General features: G+C 61.5%; 10 non-coding genes across 10 annotated transcripts; all 10 read right to left on the bottom strand.

Annotated features, from left to right (window-relative positions):
* Nucleotides 1–1,146: 1,146 nt before the first annotated feature.
* TRNAP-CGG (transfer RNA proline (anticodon CGG)) lies at nucleotides 1,147–1,218 on the bottom strand. Its single transcript has one exon. It is a non-coding gene; the product is annotated as a tRNA-Pro (tRNA).
* A 1,905-nt stretch (nucleotides 1,219–3,123) lies between these two features.
* Nucleotides 3,124–3,195, bottom strand: TRNAP-AGG (transfer RNA proline (anticodon AGG)). Its single transcript has one exon. It is a non-coding gene; the product is annotated as a tRNA-Pro (tRNA).
* Nucleotides 3,196–5,094: 1,899 nt separating this feature from the next.
* TRNAP-AGG (transfer RNA proline (anticodon AGG)) lies at nucleotides 5,095–5,166 on the bottom strand. The gene has a single exon. It is a non-coding gene; the product is annotated as a tRNA-Pro (tRNA).
* Nucleotides 5,167–7,059: 1,893 nt separating this feature from the next.
* TRNAP-AGG (transfer RNA proline (anticodon AGG)) lies at nucleotides 7,060–7,131 on the bottom strand. Its single transcript has one exon. It is a non-coding gene; the product is annotated as a tRNA-Pro (tRNA).
* Nucleotides 7,132–9,033: 1,902 nt separating this feature from the next.
* TRNAP-AGG (transfer RNA proline (anticodon AGG)) lies at nucleotides 9,034–9,105 on the bottom strand. Its single transcript has one exon. It is a non-coding gene; the product is annotated as a tRNA-Pro (tRNA).
* A 1,901-nt stretch (nucleotides 9,106–11,006) lies between these two features.
* Nucleotides 11,007–11,078, bottom strand: TRNAP-AGG (transfer RNA proline (anticodon AGG)). The gene has a single exon. It is a non-coding gene; the product is annotated as a tRNA-Pro (tRNA).
* Nucleotides 11,079–12,979: 1,901 nt separating this feature from the next.
* On the bottom strand, nucleotides 12,980–13,051 carry TRNAP-AGG (transfer RNA proline (anticodon AGG)). The gene has a single exon. It is a non-coding gene; the product is annotated as a tRNA-Pro (tRNA).
* Nucleotides 13,052–14,944: 1,893 nt separating this feature from the next.
* TRNAP-AGG (transfer RNA proline (anticodon AGG)) lies at nucleotides 14,945–15,016 on the bottom strand. Its single transcript has one exon. It is a non-coding gene; the product is annotated as a tRNA-Pro (tRNA).
* Nucleotides 15,017–16,935: 1,919 nt separating this feature from the next.
* On the bottom strand, nucleotides 16,936–17,007 carry TRNAP-AGG (transfer RNA proline (anticodon AGG)). The gene has a single exon. It is a non-coding gene; the product is annotated as a tRNA-Pro (tRNA).
* A 1,898-nt stretch (nucleotides 17,008–18,905) lies between these two features.
* Nucleotides 18,906–18,977, bottom strand: TRNAP-AGG (transfer RNA proline (anticodon AGG)). The gene has a single exon. It is a non-coding gene; the product is annotated as a tRNA-Pro (tRNA).
* Nucleotides 18,978–26,109: the final 7,132 nt, after the last annotated feature.

Raw genomic sequence — 26,109 nt, 5'->3', positions numbered from 1 at the left:
ACCAGGTCACCCCATTGAATCCAATGGGGGACCACAGCCGACCACTTCCCGCCGCGCCTCCTCCAGCCATGCCTCGGCAACCAGCTTGCCGTGCCCCCGTGCCCACCTTCCAGCTCCCTGCTCAAGACGCCTCTCAATACAGACCGTCAGCCAGCAGCAGCTCGAGAGAAAAAGGGCAAGAAGGCCACAGCTCAGCGGGAAGCGGCAAGGGCTTGTCCGGGACTCGCACCCGGGACCTCTTGCTCCCAAAGCAAGAATCATGCTCCTAGACCAACAAGCCACGCCCGGCCTGCCTCCTGGTTCTGGCTTCCCAGCGGGAAAGGAACAAGCGGCTGCTAGCTGTGAGGCGGAGTCCGGAAGAGAGAAAGAAAGAAAGAAAGAGAAGGCGAGTGCTCCCCTTGCTAAAGTAATCTTTTCCCCGCAACAATGGCGTCGTGCTCGGGGCATGCTTGCAGCAGAGGTGGAATCGTCGGCCGTCTGAAGTCCGGCGCCTGGATGACATCCTCTCCCGGGACGGGCCTTCCAGCCCTACAGCCGTCAGTTCCTAGCAGACGTGGTCCTGAGGGCAGGAGCCGGTCGGAAGACCAAAGGGAGGAGGCGCCCGCCAGACCCCTTCTGTGACCTTCAGCACGTGGAGGGGGGCCCACTGTTGTGGCTGTGGAAAAGCCATTGGCCAGATGGACCCTGTCGCGTGAGAAAGCCCCCCGTCCGTGCAGGACTCGGTCCTCCTTTCGAGGCAGACGCCTCGGCCCGCCAACCAGGCGGCAGCTTGGCAGGAAAGACCGACCGTTCAGGGTAGCTGGGTGCCTCCCCTGTGCTTCGTTGTTGCGCGGATGTTGCTCCACGGGCCCACTACGCTGCGTAGCCGTTCCCGCCAGAGGCCGGCTCGCTGTTGGCTGGGCCTGACTCCCGGAGCTGGAGCTTGAAGGAGAGGCGCAGAGCCAACGCCGGCATCTTGGAGTACCACAAGGTCACGGGCACACGAGTAGCGTAACGTGAATGGGCGAGCGGGGCACCCAGCGGGAAGATGGGTTGGGGCGCTGCTCCCGCCAAAGAGGGGGCCCCGTGACCTATCCGCAGGGCTGAAGTAAGAAAGAGGAGAGCCACAGCCGAGCGCACGGGCCGGCCCCAAGCAGGAGAGGACCAGGGCTTGTCCGGGAGTTGAACCCGGAACCTCTCGCACCCTAAGCGAGAATCATACCCCTAGACCAACAAGCCAGACCTGGGGGCAAGCTGGCTCCTGGCAGCCTCACGAATTTGGCGGAAAGAGCAGGCAGCCGGAGGCACAAAGCGCAAAAGGCCCACGCCTCCGGGCACCTTTCCAAACTGGCCTTCCGGGGCGGTCCATCCCGCTGCGAGAGCAAGAAAGAAAGCTCATTCGCGGCCTGACCTGGCTCGCACGCCACGCCGCGGCACGGCACAGCACAGCACGCAAGTGGGGAGGAAAAGGCCGGCCAAAGTAGGCCCGGGACACCGGCAAGCACGCTCGTTGGCCGGGCCTCGTCCGGGAGCTCGGCGCTGGGCCTCTGCCGCCCCGAGAGCACCGGGCCGCCTTTGGCCTGGCTGCTCGTCCTCAAGCTTCTGGCCCGAGATCAAGCAGGCTGTAAAGCGTCTCCCCTCCCGAAAGGCGCTCCGAGTGCGCCACGCGGGGGAGGGGGCGGGGGCTGTCCCCCGAGAGCCGGGGGCCTCGTGCGCGGCTGCAGTTTTCCAGCTGAGCTGGCGGCTCCGCCGCGGGCCTCGGGGCGGCAGCGTCTGCCCCTGCCCGGCGGGCAGATGGGCTCCGGCCGCCTCCCAGCCTCCGCCTCCTCCCCCGGCCGACCCTTCGGCCCCTCCCCTGCCTTCAGGTGCCCACTAGAAAGCACCTCCCCCCACCGCCTCCGCTAGAGCTGAGCCATTAAGCCCTGCCACCGGGGCTCGTGCCGGAGAGCGCCGTCCCCCCCGTTGGGGGACAGCGGGCGGCCGGGAGGAATTCCGGCCACCAGGTCACCCCATTGAATCCAATGGGGGACCACAGCCGACCACTTCCCGCCGCGCCTCCTCCAGCCATGCCTCGGCAACCAGCTTGCCGTGCCCCCGTGCCCACCTTCCAGCTCCCTGCTCAAGACGCCTCTCAATTCAGACCGTCAGCCAGCAGCAGCTCGAGAGAAAAAGGGCAAGAAGGCCACAGCTCAGCGGGAAGCGGCAAGGGCTTGTCCGGGACTCGCACCCGGGACCTCTTGCTCCCAAAGCAAGAATCATGCTCCTAGACCAACAAGCCACGCCCGGCCTGCCTCCTGGGTCTCGCTTCCCAGCGGGAAAGGAACAAGCGGCTGCTAGCTGTGAGGCGGAGTCCGGAAGAGAGAAAGAAAGAAAGAAAGAGAAGGCGAGTGCTCCCCTTGCTAAAGCAATCAGTTCCCCGCAACAATGGCGTCGTGCTCGGGGCACGCTTGCAGCAGAGGTGGAATCGTCGGCCGTCTGAAGTCCGGCGCCTGGATGACATCCTCTCCCGGGACGGGCCTTCCAGCCCTACAGCCGTCAGTTCCTAGCAGACGTGGTCCTGAGGGCAGGAGCCGGTCGGAAGACCAAAGGGAGGAGGCGCCCGCCAGACCCCTTCTGTGACCTTCAGCACGTGGAGGGGGGCCCACTGTTGTGGCTGTGGAAAAGCCATTGGCCAGATGGACCCTGTCGCGTGAGAAAGCCCCCCGTCCGTGCAGGACTCGGTCCTCCTTTCGAGGCGGACGCCTCGGCCCGCCAACCAGGCGGCAGCTTGGCAGGAAAGACCGACCGTTCAGGGTAGCTGGGTGCCTCCCCTGTGCTTCGTTGTTGCGCGGATGTTGCTCCACGGGCCCACTACGCTGCGTAGCCGTTCCCGCCAGAGGCCGGCTCGCTGTTGGCTGGGCCTGACTCCCGGAGCTGGAGCTTGAAGGAGAGGCGCAGAGCCAACGCCGGCATCTTGGAGTACCACAAGGACACGGGCACACGAGTAGCGTAACGTGAATGGGCGAGCGGGGCACCCAGCGGGAAGATGGGTTGGGGCGCTGCTCCCGCCAAAGAGGGGGCCCCGTGACCTATCCGCAGGGCTGAAGTAAGAAAGAGGAGAGCCACAGCCGAGCGCACGGGCCGGCCCCAAGCAGGAGAGGACCAGGGCTTGTCCTGGAGTTGAACCCGGGACCTCTCGCACCCTAAGCGAGAATCATACCCCTAGACCAACAAGCCAGACCTGGGGGCAAGCTGGCTCCTGGCAGCCTCACGAATTTGGCGGAAAGAGCAGGCAGCCGGAGGCACAAAGCGCAAAAGGCCCACGCCTCCGGGCACCTTTCCAAGCTGGCCTCCCGGGGCGGTCCATCCCGCTGCGAGAGCAAGAAAGAAAGCTCATTCGCGGCCTGACCTGGCTCGCACGCCACGCCGCGGCACGGCACAGCACGCACGTGGGGAGGAAAAGGCCGGCCAAAGTAGGCCCGGGACACCGGCAAGCACGCTCGTTGGCCGGGCCTCGTCCGGGAGCTCGGCGCTGGGCCTCTGCCGCCCCGAGAGCACCGGGCCGCCTTTGGCCTGGCTGCTCGTCCTCAAGCTTCTGGCCCGAGATCAAGCAGGCTGTAAAGCGTCTCCCCTCCCGAACGGCGCTCCGAGTGCGCCACGCACGGGGGGGGGGGGGGGCTGTCCCCCGAGAGCCGGGGCCTCGTGCGCGGCTGCAGTTTTCCAGCTGAGCTGGCGGCTCCGCCGCGGGCCTCGGGGCGGCAGCGTCTGCCCCTGCCCGGCGGGCAGATGGGCTCCGGCCGCCTCCCAGCCTCCGCCTCCTCCCCCGGCCGACCCTTCGGCCCCTCCCCTGCCTTCAGGTGCCCACTAGAAAGCACCTCCCCCCACCGCCTCCGCTAGAGCTGAGCCATTAAGCCCTGCCACCGGGGCTCGTGCCGGAGAGCGCCGTCCCCCCCGTTGGGGGACAGCGGGCGGCCGGGAGGAATTCCGGCCACCAGGTCACCCCATTGAATCCAATGGGGGACCACAGCCGACCACTTCCCGCCGCGCCTCCTCCAGCCATGCCTCGGCAACCAGCTTGCCGTGCCCCCGTGCCCACCTTCCAGCTCCCTGCTCAAGACGCCTCTCAATTCAGACCGTCAGCCAGCAGCAGCTCGAGAGAAAAAGGGCAAGAAGGCCACAGCTCAGCGGGAAGCAGCAAGGGCTTGCCCGGGACTCGCACCCGGGACCTCTTGCTCCCAAAGCAAGAATCATGCTCCTAGACCAACAAGCCACGCCCGGCCTGCCTCCTGGTTCTGGCTTCCCAGCGGGAAAGGAACAAGCGGCTGCTAGCTGTGAGGCGGAGTCCGGAAGAGAGCGAGAAAGAAAGAAAGAGAAGGCGAGTGCTCCCCTTGCTAAAGCAATCAGTTCCCCGCAACAATGGCGTCGTGCTCGGGGCACGCTTGCAGCAGAGGTGGAATCGTCGGCCGTCTGAAGTCCGGCGCCTGGATGACATCCTCTCCCGGGACGGGCCTTCCAGCCCTACAGCCGTCAGTTCCTAGCAGACGTGGTCCTGAGGGCAGGAGCCGGTCGGAAGACCAAAGGGAGGAGGCGCCCGCCAGACCCCTTCTGTGACCTTCAGCACGTGGAGGGGGGCCCACTGTTGTGGCTGTGGAAAAGCCATTGGCCAGATGGACCCTGTCGCGTGAGAAAGCCCCCCGTCCGTGCAGGACTCGGTCCTCCTTTCGAGGCAGACGCCTCGGCCCGCCAACCAGGCGGCAGCTTGGCAGGAAAGACCGACCGTTCAGGGTAGCTGGGTGCCTCCCCTGTGCTTCGTTGTTGCGCGGATGTTGCTCCACGGGCCCACTACGCTGCGTAGCCGTTCCCGCCAGAGGCCGGCTCGCTGTTGGCTGGGCCTGACTCCCGGAGCTGGAGCTTGAAGGAGAGGCGCAGAGCCAACGCCGGCATCTTGGAGTACCACAAGGACACGGGCACACGAGTAGCGTAACGTGAATGGGCGAGCGGGGCACCCAGCGGGAAGATGGGTTGGGGCGCTGCTCCCGCCAAAGAGGGGGCCCCGTGACCTATCCGCAGGGCTGAAGTAAGAAAGAGGAGAGCCACAGCCGAGCGCACGGGCCGGCCCCAAGCAGGAGAGGACCAGGGCTTGTCCGGGAGTTGAACCCGGGACCTCTCGCACCCTAAGCGAGAATCATACCCCTAGACCAACAAGCCAGACCTGGGGGCAAGCTGGCTCATGGCAGCCTCACGAATTTGGCGGAAAGAGCAGGCAGCCGGAGGCACAAAGCACAAAAGGCCCACGCCTCCGGGCACCTTTCCAAGCTGGCCTCCCGGGGCGGTCCATCCCGCTGCGAGAGCAAGAAAGAAAGCTCATTCGCGGCCTGACCTGGCTCGCACGCCACGCCGCGGCACGGCACAGCACGCACGTGGGGAGGAAAAGGCCGGCCAAAGTAGGCCCGGGACACCGGCAAGCACGCTCGTTGGCCGGGCCTCGTCCGGGAGCTCGGCGCTGGGCCTCTGCCGCCCCGAGAGCACCGGGCCGCCTTTGGCCTGGCTGCTCGTCCTCAAGCTTCTGGCCCGAGATCAAGCAGGCTGTAAAGCGTCTCCCATCCCGAACGGCGCTCCGAGTGCGCCACGCCCGGCGGGTGCTGTCCCCCGAGAGCCGGGGGCCTCGTGCGCGGCTGCAGTTTTCCAGCTGAGCTGGCGGCTCCGCCGCGGGCCTCGGGGCGGCAGCGTCTGCCCCTGCCCGGCGGGCAGATGGGCTCCGGCCGCCTCCCAGCCTCCGCCTCCTCCCCTGGCCGACCCTTCGGCCCCTCCCCTGCCTTCAGGTGCCCACTAGAAAGCACCTCCCCCCACCGCCTCCGCTAGAGCTGAGCCATTAAGCCCTGCCACCGGGGCTCGTGCCGGAGAGCGCCGTCCCCCCCGTTGGGGGACAGCGGGCGGCCGGGAGGAATTCCAGCCACCAGGTCACCCCAGTGAATCCAATGGGGGACCACAGCCGACCACTTCCCGCCGCGCCTCCTCCAGCCATGCCTCGGCAACCAGCTTGCCGTGCCCCCGTGCCCACCTTCCAGCTCCCTGCTCAAGACGCCTCTCAATTCAGACCGTCAGCCAGCAGCAGCTCGAGAGAAAAAGGGCAAGAAGGCCACAGCTCAGCGGGAAGCGGCAAGGGCTTGTCCGGGACTCGCACCCGGGACCTCTTGCTCCCAAAGCAAGAATCATGCTCCTAGACCAACAAGCCACGCCCGGCCTGCCTCCTGGTTCTGGCTTCCCAGCGGGAAAGGAACAAGCGGCTGCTAGCTGTGAGGCGGAGTCCGGAAGAGAGAGAGAAAGAAAGAAAGAGAAGGCGAGTGCTCCCCTTGCTAAAGCAATCAGTTCCCCGCAACAATGGCGTCGTGCTCGGGGCACGCTTGCAGCAGAGGTGGAATCGTCGGCCGTCTGAAGTCCGGCGCCTGGATGACATCCTCTCCCGGGACGGGCCTTCCAGCCCTACAGCCGTCAGTTCCTAGCAGACGTGGTCCTGAGGGCAGGAGCCGGTCGGAAGACCAAAGGGAGGAGGCGCCCGCCAGACCCCTTCTGTGACCTTCAGCACGTGGAGGGGGGCCCACTGTTGTGGCTGTGGAAAAGCCATTGGCCAGATGGACCCTGTCGCGTGAGAAAGCCCCCCGTCCGTGCAGGACTCGGTCCTCCTTTCGAGGCAGACGCCTCGGCCCGCCAACCAGGCGGCAGCTTGGCAGGAAAGACCGACCGTTCAGGGTAGCTGGGTGCCTCCCCTGTGCTTCGTTGTTGCGCGGATGTTGCTCCACGGGCCCACTACGCTGCGTAGCCGTTCCCGCCAGAGGCCGGCTCGCTGTTGGCTGGGCCTGACTCCCGGAGCTGGAGCTTGAAGGAGAGGCGCAGAGCCAACGCCGGCATCTTGGAGTACCACAAGGACACGGGCACACGAGTAGCGTAACGTGAATGGGCGAGCGGGGCACCCAGCGGGAAGATGGGTTGGGGCGCTGCTCCCGCCAAAGAGGGGGCCCCGTGACCTATCCGCAGGGCTGAAGTAAGAAAGAGGAGAGCCACAGCCGAGCGCACGGGCCGGCCCCAAGCAGGAGAGGACCAGGGCTTGTCCGGGAGTTGAACCCGGGACCTCTCGCACCCTAAGCGAGAATCATACCCCTAGACCAACAAGCCAGACCTGGGGGCAAGCTGGCTCCTGGCAGGCCTCACGACTTTGACGGAAAGAGCAGGCAGCCGGAGGCACAAAGCGCAAAAGGCCCACGCCTCCGGGCACCTTTCCAAGCTGGCCTCCCGGGGCGGTCCATCCCGCTGCGAGAGCAAGAAAGAAAGCTCATTCGCGGCCTGACCTGGCTCGCACGCCACGCCGCGGCACGGCACAGCACGCACGTGGGGAGGAAAAGGCCGGCCAAAGTAGGCCCGGGACACCGGCAAGCACGCTCGTTGGCCGGGCCTCGTCCGGGAGCTCGGCGCTGGGCCTCTGCCGCCCCGAGAGCACCGGGCCGCCTTTGGCCTGGCTGCTCGTCCTCAAGCTTCTGGCCCGAGATCAAGCAGGCTGTAAAGCGTCTCCCATCCCGAACGGCGCTCCGAGTGCGCCACGCACGGGGGGGGGGCGGGGGCTGTCCCCCGAGAGCCGGGGGCCTCGTGCGCGGCTGCAGTTTTCCAGCTGAGCTGGCGGCTCCGCCGCGGGCCTCGGGGCGGCAGCGTCTGCCCCTGCCCGGCGGGCAGATGGGCTCCGGCCGCCTCCCAGCCTCCGCCTCCTCCCCCGGCCGACCCTTCGGCCCCTCCCCTGCCTTCAGGTGCCCACTAGAAAGCACCTCCCCCCACCGCCTCCGCTAGAGCTGAGCCATTAAGCCCTGCCACCGGGGCTCGTGCCGGAGAGCGCCGTCCCCCCCGTTGGGGGACAGCGGGCGGCCGGGAGGAATTCCGGCCACCAGGTCACCCCATTGAATCCAATGGGGGACCACAGCCGACCACTTCCCGCCGCGCCTCCTCCAGCCATGCCTCGGCAACCAGCTTGCCGTGCCCCCGTGCCCACCTTCCAGCTCCCTGCTCAAGACGCCTCTCAATTCAGACCGTCAGCCAGCAGCAGCTCGAGAGAAAAAGGGCAAGAAGGCCACAGCTCAGCGGGAAGCGGCAAGGGCTTGTCCGGGACTCGCACCCGGGACCTCTTGCTCCCAAAGCAAGAATCATGCTCCTAGACCAACAAGCCACGCCCGGCCTGCCTCCTGGTTCTGGCTTCCCAGCGGGAAAGGAACAAGCGGCTGCTAGCTGTGAGGCGGAGTCCGGAAGAGAGAAAGAAAGAAAGAAAGAGAAGGCGAGTGCTCCCCTTGCTAAAGCAATCAGTTCCCCGCAACAATGGCGTCGTGCTCGGGGCACGCTTGCAGCAGAGGTGGAATCGTCGGCCGTCTGAAGTCCGGCGCCTGGATGACATCCTCTCCCGGGACGGGCCTTCCAGCCCTACAGCCGTCAGTTCCTAGCAGACGTGGTCCTGAGGGCAGGAGCCGGTCGGAAGACCAAAGGGAGGAGGCGCCCGCCAGACCCCTTCTGTGACCTTCAGCACGTGGAGGGGGGCCCACTGTTGTGGCTGTGGAAAAGCCATTGGCCAGATGGACCCTGTCGCGTGAGAAAGCCCCCCGTCCGTGCAGGACTCGGTCCTCCTTTCGAGGCAGACGCCTCGGCCCGCCAACCAGGCGGCAGCTTGGCAGGAAAGACCGACCGTTCAGGGTAGCTGGGTGCCTCCCCTGTGCTTCGTTGTTGCGCGGATGTTGCTCCACGGGCCCACTACGCTGCGTAGCCGTTCCCGCCAGAGGCCGGCTCGCTGTTGGCTGGGCCTGACTCCCGGAGCTGGAGCTTGAAGGAGAGGCGCAGAGCCAACGCCGGCATCTTGGAGTACCACAAGGACACGGGCACACGAGTAGCGTAACGTGAATGGGCGAGCGGGGCACCCAGCGGGAAGATGGGTTGGGGCGCTGCTCCCGCCAAAGAGGGGGCCCCGTGACCTATCCGCAGGGCTGAAGTAAGAAAGAGGAGAGCCACAGCCGAGCGCACGGGCCGGCCCCAAGCAGGAGAGGACCAGGGCTTGTCCGGGAGTTGAACCCGGGACCTCTCGCACCCTAAGCGAGAATCATACCCCTAGACCAACAAGCCAGACCTGGGGGCAAGCTGGCTCCTGGCAGCCTCACGAATTTGGCGGAAAGAGCAGGCAGCCGGAGGCACAAAGCGCAAAAGGCCCACGCCTCCGGGCACCTTTCCAAGCTGGCCTCCCGGGGCGGTCCATCCCGCTGCGAGAGCAAGAAAGAAAGCTCATTCGCGGCCTGACCTGGCTCGCACGCCACGCCGCGGCACGGCACAGCACAGCACGCAAGTGGGGAGGAAAAGGCCGGCCAAAGTAGGCCCGGGACACCGGCAAGCACGCTCGTTGGCCGGGCCTCGTCCGGGAGCTCGGCGCTGGGCCTCTGCCGCCCCGAGAGCACCGGGCCGCCTTTGGCCTGGCTGCTCGTCCTCAAGCTTCTGGCCCGAGATCAAGCAGGCTGTAAAGCGTCTCCCCTCCCGAAAGGCGCTCCGAGTGCGCCACGCGGGGGAGGGGGCGGGGGCTGTCCCCCGAGAGCCGGGGGCCTCGTGCGCGGCTGCAGTTTTCCAGCTGAGCTGGCGGCTCCGCCGCGGGCCTCGGGGCGGCAGCGTCTGCCCCTGCCCGGCGGGCAGATGGGCTCCGGCCGCCTCCCAGCCTCCGCCTCCTCCCCCGGCCGACCCTTCGGCCCCTCCCCTGCCTTCGGGTGCCCACTAGAAAGCACCTCCCCCCACCGCCTCCGCTAGAGCTGAGCCATTAAGCCCTGCCACCGGGGCTCGTGCCGGAGAGCGCCGTCCCCCCCGTTGGGGGACAGCGGGCGGCCGGGAGGAATTCCGGCCACCAGGTCACCCCATTGAATCCAATGGGGGACCACAGCCGACCACTTCCCGCCGCGCCTCCTCCAGCCATGCCTCGGCAACCAGCTTGCCGTGCCCCCGTGCCCACCTTCCAGCTCCCTGCTCAAGACGCCTCTCAATTCAGACCGTCAGCCAGCAGCAGCTCGAGAGAAAAAGGGCAAGAAGGCCACAGCTCAGCGGGAAGCGGCAAGGGCTTGTCCGGGACTCGCACCCGGGACCTCTTGCTCCCAAAGCAAGAATCATGCTCCTAGACCAACAAGCCACGCCCGGCCTGCCTCCTGGTTCTGGCTTCCCAGCGGGAAAGGAACAAGCGGCTGCTAGCTGTGAGGCGGAGTCCGGAAGAGAGAGAGAAAGAAAGAGAAGGCGAGTGCTCCCCTTGCTAAAGCAATCAGTTCCCCGCAACAATGGCGTCGTGCTCGGGGCACGCTTGCAGCAGAGGTGGAATCGTCGGCCGTCTGAAGTCCGGCGCCTGGATGACATCCTCTCCCGGGACGGGCCTTCCAGCCCTACAGCCGTCAGTTCCTAGCAGACGTGGTCCTGAGGGCAGGAGCCGGTCGGAAGACCAAAGGGAGGAGGCGCCCGCCAGACCCCTTCTGTGACCTTCAGCACGTGGAGGGGGGCCCACTGTTGTGGCTGTGGAAAAGCCATTGGCCAGATGGACCCTGTCGCGTGAGAAAGCCCCCCGTCCGTGCAGGACTCGGTCCTCCTTTCGAGGCAGACGCCTCGGCCCGCCAACCAGGCGGCAGCTTGGCAGGAAAGACCGACCGTTCAGGGTAGCTGGGTGCCTCCCCTGTGCTTCGTTGTTGCGCGGATGTTGCTCCACGGGCCCACTACGCTGCGTAGCCGTTCCCGCCAGAGGCCGGCTCGCTGTTGGCTGGGCCTGACTCCCGGAGCTGGAGCTTGAAGGAGAGGCGCAGAGCCAACGCCGGCATCTTGGAGTACCACAAGGACACGGGCACACGAGTAGCGTAACGTGAATGGGCGAGCGGGGCACCCAGCGGGAAGATGGGTTGGGGCGCTGCTCCCGCCAAAGAGGGGGCCCCGTGACCTATCCGCAGGGCTGAAGTAAGAAAGAGGAGAGCCACAGCCGAGCGCACGGGCCGGCCCCAAGCAGGAGAGGACCAGGGCTTGTCCGGGAGTTGAACCCGGGACCTCTCGCACCCTAAGCGAGAATCATACCCCTAGACCAACAAGCCAGACCTGGGGGCAAGCTGGCTCCTGGCAGCCTCACGAATTTGGCGGAAAGAGCAGGCAGCCGGAGGCACAAAGCGCAAAAGGCCCACGCCTCCGGGCACCTTTCCAAGCTGGCCTCCCGGGGCGGTCCATCCCGCTGCGAGAGCAAGAAAGAAAGCTCATTCGCGGCCTGACCTGGCTCGCACGCCACGCCGCGGCACGGCACAGCACGCACGTGGGGAGGAAAAGGCCGGCCAAAGTAGGCCCGGGACACCGGCAAGCACGCTCGTTGGCCGGGCCTCGTCCGGGAGCTCGGCGCTGGGCCTCTGCCGCCCCGAGAGCACCGGGCCGCCTTTGGCCTGGCTGCTCGTCCTCAAGCTTCTGGCCCGAGATCAAGCAGGCTGTAAAGCGTCTCCCCTCCCGAACGGCGCTCCGAGTGCGCCACGCACGGGGGGGGGGCGGGGGCTGTCCCCCGAGAGCCGGGGGCCTCGTGCGCGGCTGCAGTTTTCCAGCTGAGCTGGCGGCTCCGCCGCGGGCCTCGGGGCGGCAGCGTCTGCCCCTGCCCGGCGGGCAGATGGGCTCCGGCCGCCTCCCAGCCTCCGCCTCCTCCCCCGGCCGACCCTTCGGCCCCTCCCCTGCCTTCGGGTGCCCACTAGAAAGCACCTCCCCCCACCGCCTCCGCTAGAGCTGAGCCATTAAGCCCTGCCACCGGGGCTCGTGCCGGAGAGCGCCGTCCCCCCCGTTGGGGGACAGCGGGCGGCCGGGAGGAATTCCGGCCACCAGGTCACCCCATTGAATCCAATGGGGGACCACAGCCGACCACTTCCCGCCGCGCCTCCTCCAGCCATGCCTCGGCAACCAGCTTGCCGTGCCCCCGTGCCCACCTTCCAGCTCCCTGCTCAAGACGCCTCTCAATTCAGACCGTCAGCCAGCAGCAGCTCGAGAGAAAAAGGGCAAGAAGGCCACAGCTCAGCGGGAAGCGGCAAGGGCTTGTCCGGGACTCGCACCCGGGACCTCTTGCTCCCAAAGCAAGAATCATGCTCCTAGACCAACAAGCCACGCCCGGCCTGCCTCCTGGTTCTGGCTTCCCAGCGGGAAAGGAACAAGCGGCTGCTAGCTGTGAGGCGGAGTCCGGAAGAGAGCGAGAAAGAAAGAAAGAGAAGGCGAGTGCTCCCCTTGCTAAAGCAATCAGTTCCCCGCAACAATGGCGTCGTGCTCGGGGCACGCTTGCAGCAGAGGTGGAATCGTCGGCCGTCTGAAGTCCGGCGCCTGGATGACATCCTCTCCCGGGACGGGCCTTCCAGCCCTACAGCCGTCAGTTCCTAGCAGACGTGGTCCTGAGGGCAGGAGCCGGTCGGAAGACCAAAGGGAGGAGGCGCCCGCCAGACCCCTTCTGTGACCTTCAGCACGTGGAGGGGGGCCCACTGTTGTGGCTGTGGAAAAGCCATTGGCCAGATGGACCCTGTCGCGTGAGAAAGCCCCCCGTCCGTGCAGGACTCGGTCCTCCTTTCGAGGCAGACGCCTCGGCCCGCCAACCAGGCGGCAGCTTGGCAGGAAAGACCGACCGTTCAGGGTAGCTGGGTGCCTCCCCTGTGCTTCGTTGTTGCGCGGATGTTGCTCCACGGGCCCACTACGCTGCGTAGCCGTTCCCGCCAGAGGCCGGCTCGCTGTTGGCTGGGCCTGACTCCCGGAGCTGGAGCTTGAAGGAGAGGCGCAGAGCCAACGCCGGCATCTTGGAGTACCACAAGGACACGGGCACACGAGTAGCGTAACGTGAATGGGCGAGCGGGGCACCCAGCGGGAAGATGGGTTGGGGCGCTGCTCCCGCCAAAGAGGGGGCCCCGTGACCTATCCGCAGGGCTGAAGTAAGAAAGAGGAGAGCCACAGCCGAGCGCACGGGCCGGCCCCAAGCAGGAGAGGACCAGGGCTTGTCCGGGAGTTGAACCCGGGACCTCTCGCACCCTAAGCGAGAATCATACCCCTAGACCAACAAGCCAGACCTGGGGGCAAGCTGGCTCCTGGCAGCCTCACGAATTTGGCGGAAAGAGCAGGCAGCCGGAGGCACAAAGCGCAAAAGGCCCACGCCTCCGGGCACCTTTCCAAGCTGGCCTCCCGGGGCGGTCCATCCCGCTGCGAGAGCAAGAAAGAAAGCTCATTCGCGGCCTGACCTGGCTCGCACGCCACGCCGCGGCACGGCACAGCACGCACGTGGGGAGGAAAAGGCCGGCCAAAGTAGGCCCGGGACACCGGCAAGCACGCTCGTTGGCCGGGCCTCGTCCGGGAGCTCGGCGCTGGGCCTCTGCCGCCCCGAGAGCACCGGGCCGCCTTTGGCCTGGCTGCTCGTCCTCAAGCTTCTGGCCCGAGATCAAGCAGGCTGTAAAGCGTCTCCCATCCCGAACGGCGCTCCGAGTGCGCCACGCCCGGCGGGTGCTGTCCCCCGAGAGCCGGGGGCCTCGTGCGCGGCTGCAGTTTTCCAGCTGAGCTGGCGGCTCCGCCGCGGGCCTCGGGGCGGCAGCGTCTGCCCCTGCCCGGCGGGCAGATGGGCTCCGGCCGCCTCCCAGCCTCCGCCTCCTCCCCCGGCCGACCCTTCGGCCCCTCCCCTGCCTTCAGGTGCCCACTAGAAAGCACCTCCCCCCACCGCCTCCGCTAGAGCTGAGCCATTAAGCCCTGCCACCGGGGCTCGTGCCGGAGAGCGCCGTCCCCCCCGTTGGGGGACAGCGGGCGGCCGGGAGGAATTCCGGCCACCAGGTCACCCCATTGAATCCAATGGGGGACCACAGCCGACCACTTCCCGCCGCGCCTCCTCCAGCCATGCCTCGGCAACCAGCTTGCCGTGCCCCCGTGCCCACCTTCCAGCTCCCTGCTCAAGACGCCTCTCAATTCAGACCGTCAGCCAGCAGCAGCTCGAGAGAAAAAGGGCAAGAAGGCCACAGCTCAGCGGGAAGCGGCAAGGGCTTGTCCGGGACTCGCACCCGGGACCTCTTGCTCCCAAAGCAAGAATCATGCTCCTAGACCAACAAGCCACGCCCGGCCTGCCTCCTGGTTCTGGCTTCCCAGCGGGAAAGGAACAAGCGGCTGCTAGCTGTGAGGCGGAGTCCGGAAGAGAGAGAGAAAGAAAGAAAGAGAAGGCGAGTGCTCCCCTTGCTAAAGCAATCAGTTCCCCGCAACAATGGCGTCGTGCTCGGGGCACGCTTGCAGCAGAGGTGGAATCGTCGGCCGTCTGAAGTCCGGCGCCTGGATGACATCCTCTCCCGGGACGGGCCTTCCAGCCCTACAGCCGTCAGTTCCTAGCAGACGTGGTCCTGAGGGCAGGAGCCGGTCGGAAGACCAAAGGGAGGAGGCGCCCGCCAGACCCCTTCTGTGACCTTCAGCACGTGGAGGGGGGCCCACTGTTGTGGCTGTGGAAAAGCCATTGGCCAGATGGACCCTGTCGCGTGAGAAAGCCCCCCGTCCGTGCAGGACTCGGTCCTCCTTTCGAGGCAGACGCCTCGGCCCGCCAACCAGGCGGCAGCTTGGCAGGAAAGACCGACCGTTCAGGGTAGCTGGGTGCCTCCCCTGTGCTTCGTTGTTGCGCGGATGTTGCTCCACGGGCCCACTACGCTGCGTAGCCGTTCCCGCCAGAGGCCGGCTCGCTGTTGGCTGGGCCTGACTCCCGGAGCTGGAGCTTGAAGGAGAGGCGCAGAGCCAACGCCGGCATCTTGGAGTACCACAAGGACACGGGCACACGAGTAGCGTAACGTGAATGGGCGAGCGGGGCACCCAGCGGGAAGATGGGTTGGGGCGCTGCTCCCGCCAAAGAGGGGGCCCCGTGACCTATCCGCAGGGCTGAAGTAAGAAAGAGGAGAGCCACAGCCGAGCGCACGGGCCGGCCCCAAGCAGGAGAGGACCAGGGCTTGTCCGGGAGTTGAACCCGGGACCTCTCGCACCCTAAGCGAGAATCATACCCCTAGACCAACAAGCCAGACCTGGGGGCAAGCTGGCTCCTGGCAGGCCTCACGAATTTGGCGGAAAGAGCAGGCAGCCGGAGGCACAAAGCGCAAAAGGCCCACGCCTCCGGGCACCTTTCCAAGCTGGCCTCCCGGGGCGGTCCATCCCGCTGCGAGAGCAAGAAAGAAAGCTCATTCGCGGCCTGACCTGGCTCGCACGCCACGCCGCGGCACGGCACAGCACGCACGTGGGGAGGAAAAGGCCGGCCAAAGTAGGCCCGGGACACCGGCAAGCACGCTCGTTGGCCGGGCCTCGTCCGGGAGCTCGGCGCTGGGCCTCTGCCGCCCCGAGAGCACCGGGCCGCCTTTGGCCTGGCTGCTCGTCCTCAAGCTTCTGGCCCGAGATCAAGCAGGCTGTAAAGCGTCTCCCATCCCGAACGGCGCTCCGAGTGCGCCACGCACGGGGGGGGGGCGGGGGCTGTCCCCCGAGAGCCGGGGGCCTCGTGCGCGGCTGCAGTTTTCCAGCTGAGCTGGCGGCTCCGCCGCGGGCCTCGGGGCGGCAGCGTCTGCCCCTGCCCGGCGGGCAGATGGGCTCCGGCCGCCTCCCAGCCTCCGCCTCCTCCCCCCCCCCCCCCCCCCCCCCGGCCGACCCTTCGGCCCCTCCCCTGCCTTCAGGTGCCCACTAGAAAGCACCTCCCCCCACCGCCTCCGCTAGAGCTGAGCCATTAAGCCCTGCCACCGGGGCTCGTGCCGGAGAGCGCCGTCCCCCCCGTTGGGGGACAGCGGGCGGCCGGGAGGAATTCCGGCCACCAGGTCACCCCATTGAATCCAATGGGGGACCACAGCCGACCACTTCCCGCCGCGCCTCCTCCAGCCATGCCTCGGCAACCAGCTTGCCGTGCCCCCGTGCCCACCTTCCAGCTCCCTGCTCAAGACGCCTCTCAATTCAGACCGTCAGCCAGCAGCAGCTCGAGAGAAAAAGGGCAAGAAGGCCACAGCTCAGCGGGAAGTGGCAAGGGCTTGTCCGGGACTCGCACCCGGGACCTCTTGCTCCCAAAGCAAGAATCATGCTCCTAGACCAACAAGCCACGCCCGGCCTGCCTCCTGGTTCTGGCTTCCCAGCGGGAAAGGAACAAGCGGCTGCTAGCTGTGAGGCGGAGTCCGGAAGAGAGAGAGAAAGAAAGAAAGAGAAGGCGAGTGCTCCCCTTGCTAAAGCAATCAGTTCCCCGCAACAATGGCGTCGTTCTCGGGGCACGCTTGCAGCAGAGGTGGAATCGTCGGCCGTCTGAAGTCCGGCGCCTGGATGACATCCTCTCCCGGGACGGGCCTTCCAGCCCTACAGCCGTCAGTTCCTAGCAGACGTGGTCCTGAGGGCAGGAGCCGGTCGGAAGACCAAAGGGAGGAGGCGCCCGCCAGACCCCTTCTGTGACCTTCAGCACGTGGAGGGGGGCCCACTGTTGTGGCTGTGGAAAAGCCATTGGCCAGATGGACCCTGTCGCGTGAGAAAGCCCCCCGTCCGTGCAGGACTCGGTCCTCCTTTCGAGGCAGACGCCTCGGCCCGCCAACCAGGCGGCAGCTTGGCAGGAAAGACCGACCGTTCAGGGTAGCTGGGTGCCTCCCCTGTGCTTCGTTGTTGCGCGGATGTTGCTCCACGGGCCCACTACGCTGCGTAGCCGTTCCCGCCAGAGGCCGGCTCGCTGTTGGCTGGGCCTGACTCCCGGAGCTGGAGCTTGAAGGAGAGGCGCAGAGCCAACGCCGGCATCTTGGAGTACCACAAGGACACGGGCACACGAGTAGCGTAACGTGAATGGGCGAGCGGGGCACCCAGCGGGAAGATGGGTTGGGGCGCTGCTCCCGCCAAAGAGGGGGCCCCGTGACCTATCCGCAGGGCTGAAGTAAGAAAGAGGAGAGCCACAGCCGAGCGCACGGGCCGGCCCCAAGCAGGAGAGGACCAGGGCTTGTCCGGGAGTTGAACCCGGGACCTCTCGCACCCTAAGCGAGAATCATACCCCTAGACCAACAAGCCAGACCTGGGGACAAGCTGGCTCCTGGCAGGCCTCACGAATTTGGCGGAAAGAGCAGGCAGCCGGAGGCACAAAGCGCAAAAGGCCCACGCCTCCGGGCACCTTTCCAAGCTGGCCTCCCGGGGCGGTCCATCCCGCTGCGAGAGCAAGAAAGAAAGCTCATTCGCGGCCTGACCTGGCTCGCACGCCACGCCGCGGCACGGCACAGCACGCACGTGGGGAGGAAAAGGCCGGCCAAAGTAGGCCCGGGACACCGGCAAGCACGCTCGTTGGCCGGGCCTCGTCCGGGAGCTCGGCGCTGGGCCTCTGCTGCCCCGAGAGCACCGGGCCGCCTTTGGCCTGGCTGCTCGTCCTCAAGCTTCTGGCCCGAGATCAAGCAGGCTGTAAAGCGTCTCCCATCCCGAACGGCGCTCCGAGTGCGCCACGCGGGGGGGGGGGGGCGGGGGCTGTCCCCCGAGAGCCGGGGGCCTCGTGCGCGGCTGCAGTTTTCCAGCTGAGCTGGCGGCTCCGCCGCGGGCCTCGGGGCGGCAGCGTCTGCCCCTGCCCGGCGGGCAGATGGGCTCCGGCCGCCTCCCAGCCTCCGCCTCCTCCCCGGCCGACCCTTCGGCCCCTCCCCTGCCTTCGGGTGCCCACTAGAAAGCACCTCCCCCCACCGCCTCCGCTAGAGCTGAGCCATTAAGCCCTGCCACCGGGGCTCGTGCCGGAGAGCGCCGTCCCCCCCGTTGGGGGACAGCGGGCGGCCGGGAGGAATTCCGGCCACCAGGTCACCCCATTGAATCCAATGGGGGACCACAGCCGAGCACTTCCCGCCGCGCCTCCTCCAGCCATGCCTCGGCAACCAGCTTGCCGTGCCCCCGTGCCCACCTTGCAGCTCCCTGCTCAAGACGCCTCTCAATTCAGACCGTCAGCCAGCAGCAGCTCGAGAGAAAAAGGGCAAGAAGGCCACAGCTCAGCGGGAAGTGGCAAGGGCTTGTCGGGGACTCGCACCCGGGACCTCTTGCTCCCAAAGCAAGAATCATGCTCCTAGACCAACAAGCCACGCCCGGCCTGCCTCCTGGTTCTGGCTTCCCAGCGGGAAAGGAACAAGCGGCTGCTAGCTGTGAGGCGGAGTCCGGAAGAGAGAGAGAAAGAAAGAGAAGGCGAGTGCTCCCCTTGCTAAAGCAATCAGTTCCCCGCAACAATGGCGTCGTGCTCGGGGCACGCTTGCAGCAGAGGTGGAATCGTCGGCCGTCTGAAGTCCGGCGCCTGGATGACATCCTCTCCCGGGACGGGCCTTCCAGCCCTACAGCCGTCAGTTCCTAGCAGACGTGGTCCTGAGGGCAGGAGCCGGTCGGAAGACCAAAGGGAGGAGGCGCCCGCCAGACCCCTTCTGTGACCTTCAGCACGTGGAGGGGGGCCCACTGTTGTGGCTGTGGAAAAGCCATTGGCCAGATGGACCCTGTCGCGTGAGAAAGCCCCCCGTCCGTGCAGGACTCGGTCCTCCTTTCGAGGCGGACGCCTCGGCCCGCCAACCAGGCGGCAGCTTGGCAGGAAAGACCGACCGTTCAGGGTAGCTGGGTGCCTCCCCTGTGCTTCGTTGTTGCGCGGATGTTGCTCCACGGGCCCACTACGCTGCGTAGCCGTTCCCGCCAGAGGCCGGCTCGCTGTTGGCTGGGCCTGACTCCCGGAGCTGGAGCTTGAAGGAGAGGCGCAGAGCCAACGCCGGCATCTTGGAGTACCACAAGGACACGGGCACACGAGTAGCGTAACGTGAATGGGCGAGCAGGGCACCCAGCGGGAAGATGGGTTGGGGCGCTGCTCCCGCCAAAGAGGGGGCCCCGTGACCTATCCGCAGGGCTGAAGTAAGAAAGAGGAGAGCCACAGCTGAGCGCACGGGCCGGCCCCAAGCAGGAGAGGACCAGGGCTTGTCCGGGAGTTGAACCCGGGACCTCTCGCACCCTAAGCGAGAATCATACCCCTAGACCAACAAGCCAGACCTGGGGACAAGCTGGCTCCTGGCAGCCTCACTAATTTGGCGGAAAGAGCAGGCAGCCGGAGGCACAAAGCGCAAAAGGCCCACGCCTCCGGGCAGCTTTCCAAGCTGGCCTCCCGGGGCGGTCCATCCCGCTGCGAGAGCAAGAAAGAAAGCTCATTCGCGGCCTGACCTGGCTCGCACGCCACGCCGCGGCACGGCACAGCACGCACGTGGGGAGGAAAAGGCCGGCCAAAGTAGGCCCGGGACACCGGCAAGCACGCTCGTTGGCCGGGCCTCGTCCGGGAGCTCGGCGCTGGGCCTCTGCCGCCCCGAGAGCACCGGGCCGCCTTTGGCCTGGCTGCTCGTCCTCAAGCTTCTGGCCCGAGATCAAGCAGGCTGTAAAGCGTCTCCCATCCCGAACGGCGCTCCGAGTGCGCCATGCCCGGGGGGGGGTACGGGGGCTGTCCCCCGAGAGCCGGGGGCCTCGTGCGCGGCTGCAGTTTTCCAGCTGAGCTGGCGGCTCCGCCGCGGGCCTCGGGGCAGCAGCGTCTGCCTCTGCCCGGCGGGCAGATGGGCTCCGGCCGCCTCCCAGCCTCCGCCTCCTCCCCCGGCCGACCCTTCGGCCCCTCCCCTGCCTTCAGGTGCCCACTAGAAAGCACCTCCCCCCACCGCCTCCGCTAGAGCTGAGCCATTAAGCCCTGCCACCGGGGCTCGTGCCGGAGAGCGCCGTCCCCCCCGTTGGGGGACAGCGGGCGGCCGGGAGGAATTCCGGCCACCAGGTCACCCCATTGAATCCAATGGGGGACCACAGCCGACCACTTCCCGCCGCGCCTCCTCCAGCCATGCCTCGGCAACCAGCTTGCCGTGCCCCCGTGCCCACCTTCCAGCTCCCTGCTCAAGCCGCCTCTCAATTCAGACCGTCAGCCAGCAGCAGCTCGAGAGAAAAAGGGCAAGAAGGCCACAGCTCAGCGGGAAGTGGCAAGGGCTTGTCCGGGACCCGCACCCGGGACCTCTTGCTCCCAAAGCAAGAATCATGCTCCTAGACCAACAAGCCACACCCGGCCTGCCTCCTGGTTCTGGCTTCCCAGCGGGAAAGGAACAAGCGGCTGCTAGCTGTGAGGCGGAGCCAGGAAGAAAGAAAGAAAGAAAGAAAGAGAAGGCGAGTGCTTCCCTTGCTAAAGCAATCAGTTCCCCGCAACAATGGCGTCCTTCTCGGGGCACGCTTGCGGCAGAGGAGGAATCGTCGGCCGTCTGAAGTCCGGCGCCTGGATGACATCCTCTCCCGGGACGGGCCTTCCAGCTCTACAGCCGTCAGTTCCTAGCAGACGTGGTCCTGAGGGCAGGAGCCGGTCAGAAGACCAAAGGGAGGAGGCGCCCGCCAGACCCCTTCTGTGACCTTCAGTACGTGGAGGGGGGCTCACTGTTGTGGGTGTGGAAAAGCCATTGGCCAGATGGACTTTGTCGCGTGAGAAACCCCCCTGTCCGTGCCTCCTTTCGAGTTAGATGCATTCATGGTAGTAAAGACCATTCAGGGTAGCTGGGTGCCTCCCCTGTGCTTCATTGTTGCGAGGATGTTGCTCCACCTGGGGATGGAGGCTGACTTCCGGGCGTCTTTCCAAGCTGGCCTCCCTGGGCAGTTTATCCCACCCCGAGATCAGGAAAGTGCCTTCGCATTATAACCTTGTTCTCACGCCATGCAACTGTGGAGGAAAAGGCCGGCCTTTGTTGGAAAATTCCCTCTTTGGAATATCCCTTTTTTCTTTTAGAATGAGGTTTACAGGGATGATGAAAAAATATATCTGCTTTTCGGAACTTTTTGAAATTTCCTCTTAATAATCTTTACAATTGCGTAATGCAAATTGCGTAGCTTATTTCGAGGTAAGGGTGCTTTGTAGACACACCCTGGATTATGCTATAAGGATTTCTAATTTCTCGTATTTAAGCTTTTTTACTTTGTTAAATACTGGATTATTTCTCTACCCTATAGTAGCGCCCAAATCATTACGCCATAGAATTATTCTTACACATGTTTTTAGATCCATGACCATTCATTGTGATTATTAATTATTATGACTTACCACTATAATTGACAACTGTCAGTTGTGCATGTAAGGCACAATTTGTCCTTACGAGTTACTATCTGCAGAATTAACAAAATTGCCCATATATAATTAGCCGAAAGTTGCTATGGCCTGAACACTTCCTTGAGAGTGAGTTTTTTAAAGTGTGATTGCCATAACAATGCCTCATCACATTTTAATTAATCCCCCCAGACATCCTGGCTAATGGGTGTCTCGGGGAATCTTCTCTCTTGAACTGATATGCAGGTTAAAAAGTAGCAATAATAAAATCTAACTCCTTCAAGTCCTGTTTGGGTTATTAAAATAAATCTAGCTTCTTTTACATATTTAATGCATCTGCTATGGAAATTCCTAAACATAATATTTTTGGAATACTCTCTCTGCTGCTTTTTCCTACTTTCCCAAGTTTTATAGGCTCTTGGACATTTAAAATGAAAGCATACTTGATTTTGAAAAAAGCTATCAGCTGGGGGAAGTATACCTACAGATTCTTTTTTGCCATTTTCATTTAGTATTAAATTGGAATGTAAGAGATATTTTCTCAATTTTAGAACAAGTTGAGCTCAGAAGTTGACTAATGATAACTGGTAATTATGTAGCATCCCTTTGCTCTATGGGATGAAACGTTCCATGGTTGATGGCTAGAAACGCTCTTGTGCTCTACAGATCACATAGTTAACAACATCTTAGCACCATTTGCACCAAATGCCATTAACATAGACACGGTCATAGTGGATTCAATAGTAGACTCTGCCCTTCACCTCTCTAGGGTTTGTCTTGTGGCTGTTACCTTAATTCTTTGGTTTTGGTTATTGTGGCTTTTTGCAGAAGGGTGACTCTTCAAGTGTTCTCTGACCAAGGGGAGGCTCAGAAAGTATTTCTCTTCTCATAAAAGTCATTTCAGTCAGGCATCCCTGTGGTAAGTTGCGGGTCAGTAAGACGGAGTCAGCAGGCCTGAATAAAGGCCTGTAACATAAAAACAGCAACAGGCCTGTTGAGTTGTGAGCAAGACTTTGGTTCAGTAATACAGAAGCCAAGAAAGAGGCCCTATTGATAATTGCGTGATTGTTAAAGTTAGGTCGAGCATGGAAGGACATAGGGAGGCACCTAGTACAGACTGTAAGCCGAAGTGGAGTAGCGAAACATCTTAATAAGTAATGTCTCGGTACAAACACTCCCCAAAAATGAATGCACGTACCGACCTAGGTTCAGGACAGGGCTGAAATTGACAGCATGAAGGATAATAAGTAAGCCCCCCTTCCATAGAAGTGAGGGGTGGTAACTAGGCAACAGAGGGTGGCAACCTAGTACGTAAAGAAATTATGTAAGTTGTTTGTACATGTCTATAAAAGAGCACCACAAACGGTGAGTGCCAACTGACCTTGGGGGAGGGGGGTACACTAAGTACCTGAAATGGCAGGTGTCATTGCCGAGGCTTACAGAATGCACAGTGGCTTACTAACCGCTGTTAATGTCTGTTATTTGGTAATAGGCCTATTATGTGCTGGTACATTGTCAACACGTGCCAAATGCACAGTGGCTTAGCCTTGAGAATTTCTGCTAACAACTGTTAGTGCATCGCATTTGACAATAAACCTGCTCGATGCTTTTACTCTTGTTGTTTCTGGGGGCTCTGAGAGCTCCTGTGGTGACCCAAGTGTACAGGGTCTAACACTTTAGATAAAGGGAGCACTGACATTGACGCACGCAGACGAAAGTTTATCATCAGCGATGGAGTAGAGGTCCTGTCAGGAGCGCACCAGAACCCTTAGAAGCTTGACCAGATGACACTGAAGTGTGACAAACCCCAGCAAAGAATCCCTCGTCACCAGCACATGAGATACTCACTGTGAGCAGTGCTGGTTCCACCCTATAATCATAGAATCATAGAAGCCTACTTCAGGAAGAGACCTCAGGAGGTCATTGAGTCCAACTGCCTGCCCAAAGCAGGACCAACCCAACTAAATCATCTCAGCCAGGGCTTTGTCAAGCCAGGACTTAAAAACCTCTAGAGATGGAGATTCTACCACTTCCCTAGGTAACTCACACTCCCAGAAGAGCCTCTCTGTTTCTATGTATCTTAGAGTTTTGTACCACTTCCCATCAGAAAAATGTTTTTCCGATTCTTTTTTCAGAAGAATCTTTTTCAAAATTTGGCCCGTCTACCCTGTGCCAAATTTCGGAAAACACTCCTCTTTCAGAAGAGCCTTTCTTCCTCATAAAATGAGGAATACAGGGCTTCCAAAAGCGTGTGTGTGTCTGCTCTTCCAAAAAAAATTCAGAAGAGTAGATGTGATCTCTGGACATGGTGGAGTTTTTCCGGGATACCTTCAGTATTCCAGAAAAACTCCGTTGTCTAGACAGAGCCTGTACTCTCTGGATACCTTTTGTGGTCAGATATCTGTCTGTATATGTGTGTTCTTTTTGTGTGCTGTTCTGATTCTCACCAAATAGCCTGTACTTTAGGCTCCAATCACATTGCCCAGTAAATCAACAGACATAGAATCAACAGAATCATAGAATCCTACTTCAGGAAGAGACCTCAGGAGGTCATTGAGTCCAACTGACTGCCCAAAGCAGGACCAACCCAACTAAATCATCTCAGCCAGGGCTTTGTCAAGCCAGGACTTAAAAACCTCTAGAGATGGAGATTCTACCACTTCCCTAGGTAACTCACACTCCCAGAAGAGCCTCTCTGTTTCTATGTATCTTAGAGTTTTGTACCACTTCCCATCAGAAAAATGTTTTTCACAGTGAAGGAACTTGGTTAGATTTATTGCCAACTAAGCACAATTCTAACGTTCTGGCTGAATGGTTACAAGTACACGAACACATGCCCATTGTAATGGACTAGCTGTTAGTGGCAGAGTTTTCCATTGTTTTCCATGCCAGACAAAGCACTTCCTCTGAGATAGCTCTTTATTCAGTAATACAAACAATTTCTGTGTTATTTCTAACATATTAGGATGCCACCCTCTGACATCCCAGGTTGACACTCATTCATGTATTCAGGGAGCATCCATTACTTTGCACATGTTGATTTGATCAGACTACTCTATTCATCACAATATTATCCTGATCTTATCCTTAAGATGAGTCACTGTCTTCCTGCAATCTATATGGAATGTGTTTGGTATCAAGTTGTTCTGGTATCACCTTTCTGCAATATATTTACTTATATATTTTGATGCCTCAGACTACTCAGGAATATCACAGAGAGGTAGCCGTGTTAGTCTGTAACTTTAAAAAAAAAGTAGTTCTGTGGCATCTTAGACACCAACCAAAATGTATAGAACCATGAGCTTTTATGGGTAAAACACACTTCATCAGAAGAATTGGAGTGGAAATAACAGAAACTAAGATATATATCTATATCTATATATAGATGGCTACGTCTAGATTGCATTCCTTTTTCGTAAAAGGGATGCAAATTAGATGTATCGCAATTGCTAATGAAGCAGGGATTTAAATCTCCCCCACTTCATTAGCATAAAAATGGCTGCCGCTTTTTTTCGGCATGGAGCTTTGCTGGAAAAAAGCACCAGTCTAGACACGGATCTTTCGGAAACTAAAGCCTTTTCCGAAAGATCCCTTATCCCTTATTTTAAGAGGGATAAGGGATCTTTTGGAAAAGGCTTTATTCTCCAAAATATCCGCGTCTAGACTGGCGCTTTTTTCCGGCAAAGCTCCGTGCCGAAAAAAAGCAGCAGCCATTTTTATGCTAATGAAGTGGGGGAGATTTAAATCCCTGCTTCATTAGCAATTGCGATACATCTGAGATGGAGGAGGGTCAGGATGGGAACAGAGAGGCAGGGAGGAAGCTCCAGCTGGTGGCGACGGGCGGAGGAGGAGTAGGCAAGTCGAGGGATGACAGGGGAAGTGGAGGGGGACTAAATTGGTGTTTCCTGGCACGGTGCCCAGGAGCAACTGCCCGCTCCCCTCCCCCCCACGCTTCGCTAAACCACTGCCTTTTGTTAAGGATTTTACACATACACATGCTTTGTATAACGTAGACCTCTCTTTGAATTGTATGTGTACTGAGTGTGTCTTAATGATAGCATTGGGCTTCTGAGCGAGATAGGGCTTTGAAAGAGCAAAGTGAACTGTGGGCAAAGCACTAATTCAACTGGGAGAATGGCACAATGTTTATCAGTGGTTTTACACAAATGCCACCTTCTCTCTGGAGTCATTATTACCTCTTTCCAGGGTGGAGAGCAAAGAATGCCAATTATCCCTCTTTCTGTTCTCAGACACTTAGGCTGTGTCTACACTGGCCACTTATTCCGGAAAATCAGCCGCTTTTCCAGAATAACTTGCCAGCTGTCTACACTGGCCCCTTGAATTTCCGGAAAAGCACTGACGATCTAATGTAAAATCATCAGTGCTTTTCTGGAAAAACTGTGCTGCTCCCATTCGGGCAAAAGTCCTTTTCCAGAAAACTGTTCCAGAAAAGGGCCAATGTAGACAGCCCAGATTTCTTTTCCGCAAAAAAGCCCTGTTCGCGAAAATGACGATCAGGGCTTTTTTGCGGACGCTTGTCCGGAAAAAGTGCTTTTCCGGAAAAGCATCCTGCCAATGTAGACGCCCTTTTTCCGAAAATGCTTATAACGGAAAACTTTTCCGTTTTAAGCATTTCTGGAAAATCATGCCAGTGTAGACATAGCCTTGGTCTTTGTAGAATGAAGAGATTGGTAAACATGATACAGTCTGGGTGTGTCTACACTACAGCATTATTTTGAAATATTTTATTTCTAAATAATGTGTCTACACACAAAATGCATTTCAAAATAGCTTTTTGCTATTTCGAATTAGCGCGTCCACACTGATTGGACTCTGAATCACATTTAAGGCCAGCTAGAACTGGTTCTGGAAGGGCATCAGGTCAGAAGTTACCTTGTGGCCAGCACGGCCATCAGGGCACCTTGGGAAGGGCTGGAGGCCCCCTATTTCGAAATAAGCAACTACGCAGTGGTTATTTCAAAATAGCAATTTTGAAATTGGCCCTATTCCTCATGGAATGAGGTTTACCTATTTTGAAATAAGCCCTCCGGTATTTTGAATTAATTTCG

This window comes from Pelodiscus sinensis, chromosome 6, assembly GCF_052426305.1.
Source record: "Pelodiscus sinensis isolate ZL-2025 chromosome 6, ASM5242630v1, whole genome shotgun sequence".
Taxonomy (NCBI): domain Eukaryota; kingdom Metazoa; phylum Chordata; order Testudines; family Trionychidae; genus Pelodiscus; species Pelodiscus sinensis.
Note: the sequence above shows the minus strand (reverse complement) of the source record. Positions and strands in the feature narration are given on the sequence as shown.